Below are 11,685 nucleotides of genomic sequence, written 5' to 3'. Positions count from 1 at the left end.
CTTTGATTACTCAATTTGTTTGAATAAAAAAAAAAAATATCTGTTTTGCTGACTGAATATAGGCTGAGTGTTTTATCAAATATTAAAATGTTTACATTGCATTACAGTGCAAATAGCAACAACGGACAAACTCAAACTCAGTTATTTTATGACAACTTCCATTGAAGTGTATTTTCCACATGAGACAGGAGCAGTGTCAGCTCAAGACGATTTGGGACCCTAAGCGAGATTTGATTTCGGTGCCCCTCCTATAGAAGTTGATGGTCATGCTTCCCTGGGACGCTCAAGTCTTCTCATATCACTAACATTTGTCTTACCTGTCATATTATTGAAGGTCTGCAACAAAGCCTTGAGGAGGTTCGAGAGGAGGGAGGATTTCCAAATTGGGTCAAGTTCTGTACGGAGATTGGTGGTGACAGATCCAAGTTGTGCAAAGCTGTCATCAAGGCAAAGGGTGGCTTTTTAAAGAATCTCAAATATAACATCTATTTTGATTTGTTTAACACTTTTTTTGGTTACTACATGATTCCATATGTGTTATTTCATAGTTCTGATGTCTTCACTATTATTCTACAATGTAGAAAATAGTAAAAAATAAAGAGACACCCTTGAATGACTAGGTGTTTTAAAACTTTTGACAGGTTAGTGTACATCTCTGTGCTCTTGGACACATCATCAGTGATGTTTCCTAGGATCATGTTTCGGGTCTTTCAACATTACATAACTTCACCCATCAGACCTTAGCTTGTGTCATAAGTGACATTATGCTAGTTCCCATGGATTTACTGATCCCCCGCCGTTCCTAGGCGTGACATACCACTGGCCAACTCACCGTCACAAAATAACGACGTGCACTTGTTCCTATCTTTCAGTACAATTGCGGAAGGATTGGGGCCAGCGTGGAGAAGACAGAGTTGGGTGTTTGGGATGCTGGAGGTCAAGCACAACAGACGGGGCACAGTTCTTAAAACGGTGGAAAACCGTTCACAGGAAACCTTAATCCCCGTCATCAGACGACATGTGCGAAGAGGTTCCCCCATTCTGAGTGACTGCTGGAGGTCTCTGAATAGGCTGGGTTACAATCATCAGACAGTCAACCACACAAACAACTTTGTGGATCCTCACACAGGATGTTGAAAGAGCGTGGCAGAGAATACAAGGGGCAGGTCTGGAGGCTAAGGGGCAATCGGACCCCCCCCCAAAAAAGTTGAAAGAAGCATCTCCATTTTATTGAGTGGTTGGGTAAAGAAAATAAGAAAGGAGTACTCTCTCAACTCTTCAAAGACATCCGATTAGTATATCAGCTGTAAGATTTCCACTCTTAGCGTGCACCCCCTAGAGGAAATGTTTTGTCAAGACCATTCCAAGCTGTAAGATCAGAGACGTTGTTTGTCAGATAAGTCATGATGTTATCTTTCAAAAAAGAGCCTACTGTGATGAACTATTCAAGTTCAGACCATTATTTATTTATTATTTTAGTATTTCCATTTATTTTCGATGTAGAATATTTAAAGGTGAGTTGTTTGTTACACAGTGCCTCAAGAAGGTTTTCACCTAGTCAGCTCGGGGATTAGAACCAGCGACCTTTCGGTTACTGGCACAACGCTCTTAACCACTAAGCTACCTGCCAGAAGGAGCCGGGTGTACCCTGTGTGTACCCTGTGCCGGGTACTTTGCAGCATCAATTTAAAATAAAAGGTTAACCCTACTGTGTTTCATTTTACTTGAAGCTGCTTGCTAATGAGTACATTAACATTAGACATTATATTATTTTGAACAACATTTCACTTACATTACACCTTTGAAGCCAGGGAAATAAACACCAAGTCCCTTTTCAAAAGGCAGGTCCATAGTATTTACAAAGGTTATACCATTATGTGTTTCACTTTACATTAAGTTGCTTGCTCCTGGGTAGGTACATTATAGTTACATGCATATCCATTGTAAATACATTGCTCTTACATTTAATTCAGTACATCCTTCAAGCCAAATAATATGGAAATAAGATAACTGAAGCTGTAGTTAATGATAGCTGGTGGTCCTCTGTAGCTCAGCTGGTAGAGCACGGCGCTTGTAACGCCAGGGTAGTGGGTTCAATCCCCGGGACCACCCATACACAAAAAAATATATATATATGTATGCACGCATGACTGTAAGTCGCTTTGAATAAAAGCGTCTGCTAAATGGCATATTATTATTATTATTATAGGGTGTTCATTGTTACAACAGCTAACGGAGTGGTAGTGACTTATGTAGTTACATGTAACAAAGTTACATGTTAGGATGCAGTGTTAACATGTTGCTGCAGGAGATTGCAGAAGTGTAATTACAGAACATGTTAGTTACATTTGGAGCAAGACATCTTGTAATTACATACATAAATCATGAGTAATTACACGTGGAATAACCTCAGTCAAGCTGATTTGTAATTACATATCCTTGTTCCACTTGTGTAATAACCCTTATTACTTAGTATTTACAAGTAACTACTATGTTATAAATACATGTATTACTATTTAGTTACATATTGATTAATGTACACTTAAGGTGAAGTGTTAAAGGCGTTGACTCCCGAGTGGCGCTGTGCCATCAGAGATCCTGGTTCGAGTCCAGGTTCTGTCGCAGCCGGCCGCGACCGGGAGACCCCATGGGCGGCGCACAATTGGTCCAGCATCGTCCAAGGTAGGGGAGGGTTTGGCTGGCAGGGATGTGGGTTCGTTTCCCATGGGGGGGCCAGTATGACAAAACAAAACAAACAAAAAAACACGTATATAATGTATTCACTCACTAACTGTAAGTCGCTCTGGATAAGAGCGTCTGCTAAATGACTAAAATGTAAAAATTTGTTATCGAAATGGCAACGCAATGAATGACTATTTTAAAAGCTTCTATGAAAACAAATATAAATCAATACATTATCTGATGAAATTGCTTTAGAAAAGGGCACAATACAGGGATGTCCTCTCTCCCCCCTCCTGTTTGCACTGGCAATGAACCACTTTCAGAAAGTATTAGATATTACACAAATTGTAACAGGTATCAGTATACGTAAACATGAATATAAACTAAACTTATTTGCAGATGATCTCCTGATATACCACCATATACTAATATTGAAAACTCAATGCCCCCATTGCAAAACAATATGTTTTCAGAATACTCTAAAATCTCAGGATATAAAATTTATGATATAAAATGAATGTGGAAAAAACTGATGGCAATAGGAAAAACTAAAAGAATAAGTCATGATCTACAGAAATCCTTTAAGTGGACCACAAAAAAAATATTATATACTTAGGATGCTTAATAAGTGACAACAAACAACAGATATATAAAGATAAACTTTATCCCATTAATCAACAATATGAAAGCAGATCTAATAAACAGAATCATCTTCCCATAAATCTTATAGGTAGAATAAACGTCTTCAGAACAGCATGGCTCCCAAAGGTTTTATATTTATTCTCGGTAACACCAATTATCCCACCGAAGACATTCTTTAAAAAAGTATACTCGGTCATAACAGACTTTATATGGGCAAATAATACTCATGGAATAAAAAGGAACGTTTTACATCTTCCTAAGTCCGAGGGGGGTTTTAACCTTCCAGACTTGGAATTGTATGAACTCACCACCCAGGGCTTTTACTTGCGACATATAGTTAAATGCACTAAAGAGGAACAATGGGTAACATATTGAAGATATGTACGCTCATCCCCAGAATCTTTTCACATGTCTAAATCTAAGAACATTAACAACTTCATAGTTAAGAACATTATAACAATATGGAAGACAATGAAACATATTCTACAAGAACCAATATCATTCCCTAAAAACACAACCCTATGGAACAATCCTTGGATAACTTTTCAGAATTCACCGATAACTTGGTCCACGTGGAAACCTAAAGGCATAGAAAGTGTAAATGACTTTAGTAAATACAATTTTGGACTGACCAATGTAAATATTTTCAACTTAAAAATGTAATATCAAGAAAGTTTCGGACTTCAGAGCAATATTCACATGATAGGTAAGATATAGAAACTCTTGCAGAGAGCCTATCCAACTGACAAACAAATAAGACTTAAAAATAACTGATATTAGCACAAGATGGAGGGAGTGTTGGGACAGAACTAACAAGATTACAGTTAAAGAAAATGTACGATTCATCAAGTGTACACTAACATATAGAATTACAATGTAAATACACTTTTAATCCGTCTGTCTGCATATTTCAAGACATGGCATATGAGGGTGCAGGTAGATACCCGATTGGTCAGACGATACTTTCCTCGTCAATAAACTTGAAAACGTGTATACTTAAAAACTAGAAATCAACCAATCCTCCATCGTTAACACAATGGAAAGGTAAAATGCTTTATTATCTAAATGTTGAAAGTGTGTGGGGCGACGGAGAGAAAAAAAATGGTGCAGTTTGAGGCCATGTGGCGGAGAGTGATGCGGGCGCTGGAGATGGGGGGTGAGCAGGTGGGTCTGGGAAGGTGGGATGTGGTTGATGGAGATGGGGGTGTGAGAAGGTGGGTCTGGGCAGGTGGGTCTGGGCAGGTGGGTCTGGGCAGGTGGGTCTGGGCAGGTGGGATGTGGTTGATGGAGATGGGGGTGTGAGCAGGTGGGTCTGGGCAGGGGGGGATGTGGTTGATGGAGATGGGGGTGTGAGCAGGTGGGTCTGGGCAGGGGTGGATGTGGTTGATGGAGATGGGGGTGTGAGCAGGTGGGTCTGGGCAGGGGTGGATGTGGTTGATGGAGATGGGGGTGTGAGAAGGTGGGTCTGGGCAGGTGGGTCTGGGCAGGTGGGATGTGGTTGATGGAGATGGGGGTGTGAGAAGGTGGGTCTGGGAACGGGGGGATGTGGTTGATGGAGATGGGGGTGTGAGCAGGTGGGTCTGGGCAGGGGGGGATGTGGTTGATGGAGATGGGGGTGTGAGCAGGTGGGTCTGGGCAGGGGTGGATGTGGTTGATGGAGATGGGGGTGTGAGCAGGTGGGTCTGGGCAGGGGTGGATGTGGTTGATGGAGATGGGGGTGTGAGCAGGTGGGTCTGGGCAGGGGGGGATGTGGTTGATGGAGATGGGGGTGGGAGAAGGTGGGTCTGGGCAGGTGGGATGTGGTTGATGGAGATGGGGGTGTGAGCAGGTGGGTCTGGGCAGGAGGGGATGTTGTGGATATTTGTGAGCGTCTGTATGTTGTCGTTTGTATGTTTTGTATTGTACAAAGAAAATTAAAAGATATATATTTTTAAAGGATACAGTTATGTAATATCAGTCAGCCTGGTTCCCTAGCCTCAGCACATATTCTGCTGTTGTCATAGTAACATATTTTGCTGCCATAGTAACAGCATCCAGATTTATGTAGTAAGCCTACCAGTTAGGAAGAGAAGCCTGTTGGTACCTCAAGATTTACATTTGAGTCATTTAGCAGACCCTCTTATCGAGTAGTAAGTGCCTCGAATCCAAGCTGGAACGGACCGAGTACGCCGGAGCCCCCTCGATGTCCAATGGGGGCGGAGGAACCTCTCGTACCTCAGACTCCTGGAGTGGACCAGCTACTACCGGCCTGAGGAGAGACACATGGAACGAGGGGTTAATACGGTAATTAATAGGAATTAATCCGAGTCATCCGACCCGCCCTGCTCCGCGTCCTCCTGGCCGTCCCCAAGGCCGGGGTCGGCGCACGGCTGGTGCCGCGCGTCAAGGGGGGAGGGGGGTACTGTCACGGATTCAGTCGAGGCTGCCCCTCCTCCTTGCTCGGGCAGGCTTCGGCGTTCGTCGTCACCGGAGTACTAGCTGCTACCGATCTATGTTTCTATGTTCGACTTGTTCTGTCTTGATTGGTCACACCTGTTTCCCATTATGTAGTATTGTCTTCCCCATTTAACCCTCTGTCTTACACTGTGTGTTGTGTGTGATTGTTATCGTTATCGGCAGTCGTTAGTGTGCGGGTTATTTCCTCCCTGTGTGGAGATGGTGTATTCTCAGTTTACTTTCCAGTAAAGTACGTTTTTCTGATCAGCTCTGTGTCCTGCATTTGACTTCGCCCACCGCATTTCACTGACGCCTTTGACATGTAATTATAACATGATGTGAAAGACACCAACATTTTACTGTAAAGTACATATTTAATTTGCAAACATTGCACGTTTCAAGTCCCCAGGCAGTGAGGGTAGGCAACAATACATCTGCTACGCTGACCATCAACATGGAGGCCCCTCAGGGGTGTGTGCTTAGTCCCCTCCTGTACGACTGCATGGCAGCACACGACTCCAAACACCATCATCAAGTTTGCTGGCGACACGACGGTGGTAGGCCTGATCACAAACGACGACGAGACAGCCTATAGGGAGGGGGTCAGAGACCTGGCAGTGTGGTGCCAGGACAACAACTTCTCCCTCAACGTGAGCAAGTCAAAGGAGCTGATCGTGGACTACAGGAAATGGAGGGGCGAACAAAAAAATTGTCGAAGACTCCAGCCACCCAAGCCATATACTGTTTTCTCTGCTACCGCAAGGCAATGCACCAAGTCTGGAGCCAAAAGGACACTGAACAACTTCTACCTCCAAGCCATAAAACTGCTAAACAAGACTGCTAAATGGCTAATAAAATGGCAACCCGGACTACCTGCATTGACCCTTATTTTAACTAACTCTCTTGCACTGACTCTATGTACACACACTAACTCTATGCACACACACTGGTTTCTACCCACACACTCACACATACTTACACTGACACCCCAACACACACATACACACACACTACATACGCCCACACACACATAACATGTACACACATGCATACCGCCGCCACTCACACACACACACACAAACACACACACACACACATACACACACACACACACTGTCGTGGAAATTCTAACCGAAAGGAAGAGAGACTGTAGATTCTTCAAACAACAACTTTATTATAAGATTAGCAAAAATAAACATACTGCTGTTACTGCTCTACATACTGCTGTTACTGCTCTACATACTGCTGCTCTACATACTGCTGCTACTGCTCTACATACTGCTGTTACTGCTCTACATACTGCTGTTACTGCTCTACATACTGCTGTTACTGCTCTACATACTGCTGTTACTGCTCTACATACTGCTGTTACTGCTCTACATACTGCTGCTCTACATACTGCTGTTACTGCTCTACATACTGCTGTTACTGCTCTACATACTGCTGTTACTGCTCTACATACTGCTGCTCTACATACTGCTGTTACTGCTCTACATACTGCTGTTACTGCTCTACATACTGCTGTTACTGCTCTACATACTGCTGTTACTGCTTTACATACTGCTGTTAATGCTCTACATACTGCTGTTACTGCTCTACATACTGCTGTTACTGCTCTACATACTGCTGCTACTGCTCTACATACTGCTGTTACTGCTCTACATACTGCTGCTACTGCTCTACATACTGCTGCTACTGCTCTACATACTGCTGTTACTGCTCTACATACTGCTGCTACTGCTCTACATACTGCTGTTACTGCTCTACATACTGCTGTTACTGCTCTACATACTGCTGCTCTACATACTGCTGTTACTGCTATACATACTGCTGTTACTGCTCTACATACTGCTGTTACTGCTCTACATACTGCTGCTACTGCTCTACATACTGCTGTTACTGCTCTACATACTGCTGCTCTACATACTGCTGTTACTGCTCTACATACTGCTGTTACTGCTCTATATACTGCTGTTACTGCTCTACATACTGCTGTTACTGCTCTACATACTGCTGCTACTGCTCTACATACTGCTGCTACTGCTCTACATACTGCTGCTCTACATACTGCTGCTACTGCTCTACATACTGCTGTTACTGCTCTACATACTGCTGTTACTGCTCTACATACTGCTGTTACTGCTCTACATACTGCTGCTACTGCTCTACATACTGCTGCTACTGCTCTACATACTGCTGTTACTGCTCTACATACTGCTGCTCTACATACTGCTGCTCTACATACTGCTGTTACTGCTCTACATACTGCTGTTACTGCTCTACATACTGCTGTTACTGCTCTACATACTGCTGCTACTGCTCTACATACTGCTGCTACTGCTCTACATACTGCTGCTCTACATACTGCTGTTACTGCTCTACATACTGCTGCTACTGCTCTACATACTGCTGTTACTGCTCTACATACTGCTGTTACTGCTCTACATACTGCTGCTACTGCTCTACATACTGCTGCTCTACATACTGCTGTTACTGCTCTACATACTGCTGCTACTGCTCTACATACTGCTGCTCTACATACTGCTGCTCTACATACTGCTGCTCTACATACTGCTGTTACTGCTCTACATACTGCTGCTACTGCTCTACATACTGCTGTTACTGCTCTACATACTGCTGCTACCGCTCTACATACTGCTGTTACTGCTCTACATACTGCTGCTACTGCTCTACATACTGCTGTTACTGCTCTACATACTGCTGTTACTGCTCTACATACTGCTGCTCTACATACTGCTGTTACTGCTCTACATACTGCTGTTACTGCTCTACATACTGCTGCTCTACATATTGCTGTTACTGCTCTACATACTGCTGCTCTACATACTGCTGTTACTGCTCTACATACTGCTGCTCTACATACTGCTGTTACTGCTCTACATACTGCTGCTCTACATACTGCTGTTACTGCTCTACATACTGCTGTTACTGCTCTACATACTGCTGCTCTACATACTGTTGTTACTGCTCTACATACTGCTGCTCTACATACTGCTGTTACTGCTCTACATACTGCTGCTCTACATACTGCTGCTCTACATACTGCTGTTACTGCTCTACATACTGCTGTTACTGCTCTACATACTGCTGTTACTGCTCTACATACTGCTGCTCTACATACTGCTGCTCTACATACTGCTGTTACTGCTCTACATACTGCTGTTACTGCTCTACATACTGCTGCTCTACATACTGCTGTTACTGCTCTACATACTGCTGCTACTGCTCTACATACTGCTGCTACTGCTCTACATACTGCTGTTACTGCTCTACATACTGCTGTTACTGCTCTACATACTGCTGCTCTACATACTGCTGCTACTGCTCTACATACTGCTGCTACTGCTCTACATACTGCTGCTACTGCTCTACATACTGCTGCTACTGCTCTACATACTGCTGCTACTGCTCCACATACTGCTGTTACTGCTCTACATACTGCTGTTACTGCTCTACATACTGCTGCTACTGCTCTACATACTGCTGCTACTGCTCTACATACTGCTGTTACTGCTCTACATACTGCTGTTACTGCTCTACATACTGCTGTTACTGCTCTACATACTGCTGCTACTGCTCTACATACTGCTGCTCTACATACTGCTGTTACTGCTCTACATACTGCTGCTCTACATACTGCTGCTCTACATACTGCTGCTCTACATACTGCTGTTACTGCTCTACATACTGCTGCTACTGCTCTACATACTTCTGTTACTGCTCTACATACTGCTGTTACTGCTCTACATACTGCTGCTCTACATACTGCTGCTACTGCTCTACATACTGCTGCTCTACATACTGCTGTTACTGCTCTACATACTGCTGCTCTACATACTGCTGCTACTGCTCTACATACTGCTGCTCTACATACTGCTGTTACTGCTCTACATACTGCTGCTACTGCTCTACATACTTCTGTTACTGCTCTACATACTGCTGTTACTGCTCTACATACTGCTGTTACTGCTCTACATACTGCTGTTACTGCTCTACATACTGCTGCTACTGCTCTACATACTGCTGCTCTACATACTGCTGCTCTACATACTACTGCTACTGCTCTACATGCTGCTGTTACTGCTCTACATACTGCTGCTACTGCTCTACATACTGCTGTTACTGCTCTACATACTGCTGCTACTGCTCTACATACTGCTGTTACTGCTCTACATACTGCTGTTACTGCTCTACATACTGCTGTTACTGCTCTACATACTGCTGTTACTGCTCTACATACTGCTGTTACTGCTCTACATACTGCTGTTACTGCTCTACATACTGCTGCTACTGCTCTACATACTGCTGCTCTACATACTGCTGCTACTGCTCTACATACTGCTGTTACTGCTCTACATACTTCTGTTACTGCTCTACATACTGCTGCTACTGCTCTACATACTGCTGCTACTGCTCTACATACTGCTGTTACTGCTCTACATACTGCTGTTACTGCTCTACATACTGCTGCTACTGCTCTACATACTGCTGCTACTGCTCTACATACTGCTGCTACTGCTCTACATACTGCTGCTCTACATACTGCTGTTACTGCTCTACATACTGCTGTTACTGCTCTACATACTGCTGTTACTGCTCTACATACTGCTGCTACTGCTCTACATACTGCTGCTACTGCTCTACATACTGCTGTTACTGCTCTACATACTGCTGTTACTGCTCTACATACTGCTGCTCTACATACTGCTGTTACTGCTCTACATACTGCTGTTACTGCTCTACATACTGCTGCTCTACATACTGCTGCTACTGCTCTACATACTGCTGCTACTGCTCTACATACTGCTGCTCTACATACTGCTGTTACTGCTCTACATACTGCTGCTCTACATACTGCTGCTCTACATACTGCTGCTCTACATACTGCTGCTCTACATACTGCTGCTACTGCTCTACATACTGCTGCTCTACATACTGCTGCTCTACATACTGCTGCTCTACATACTACTGCTCTACATACTGTTGTTACTGCTCTACATACTGCTGCTACTGCTCTACATACTGCTGCTACTGCTCTACATATTGCTGCTCTACATACTGCTGCTACTGCTCTACATACTGCTGCTCTACATACTGCTGCTACTGCTCTACATACTGCTGCTACTGCTCTACATACTGCTGCTACTGCTACCCAAGCCATATACTGTTTTCTCTGCTACCGCAAGGCAATGCACCAAGTCTGGAGCCAACAGGACCCTGAACAACTTCTACCTCCAAGCCATAAAACTGCTAAACAAGACTGCTAAATGGCTAATCAAATGGCTACCCAGACTACCTGCATTGACCCTTATTTTAACTAACTCTCTTGCACTGACTCTATGCACACACACTAACTCTATGCACACACACTGGTTTCTACCCACACACTCACACATACTTACACTGACACCCCAACACACACATACACACACACTACATACGCCCACACACACATAACATGCACACACATGCATACCGCCGCCACTCACACAAAAACACACACACATACACACACACACACACACACACACACACTGTCGTGGAAAGGAAGAGAGACTGTAGATTCTTCAAACAACAACTTTATTATAAGATTAGCAAAAATAAACATACTGCTGTTACTGCTCTACATACTGCTGTTACTGCTCTACATACTGCTGCTCTACATACTGCTGTTACTGCTCTACATACTGCTGCTCTACATACTGCTGCTCTACATACTGCTGTTACTGCTCTACATACTGCTGTTACTGCTCTACATACTGCTGCTCTACATACTGCTGTTACTGCTCTACATACTGCTGTTACTGCTCTACATACTGCTGTTACTGCTCTACATACTGCTGCTACTGCTCTACATACTGCTGCTACTGCTCTACATACTTCTGCTACTGCTCTACATACTGC

This window comes from Coregonus lavaretus, assembly GCF_964263955.1.
Source record: "Coregonus lavaretus genome assembly, contig: HAP1_SCAFFOLD_2015, whole genome shotgun sequence".
Taxonomy (NCBI): Eukaryota; Metazoa; Chordata; class Actinopteri; order Salmoniformes; family Salmonidae; genus Coregonus; species Coregonus lavaretus.
The sequence above is the reverse complement of the archived record's forward strand: the minus strand, read 5'-3'. Positions refer to the sequence as shown.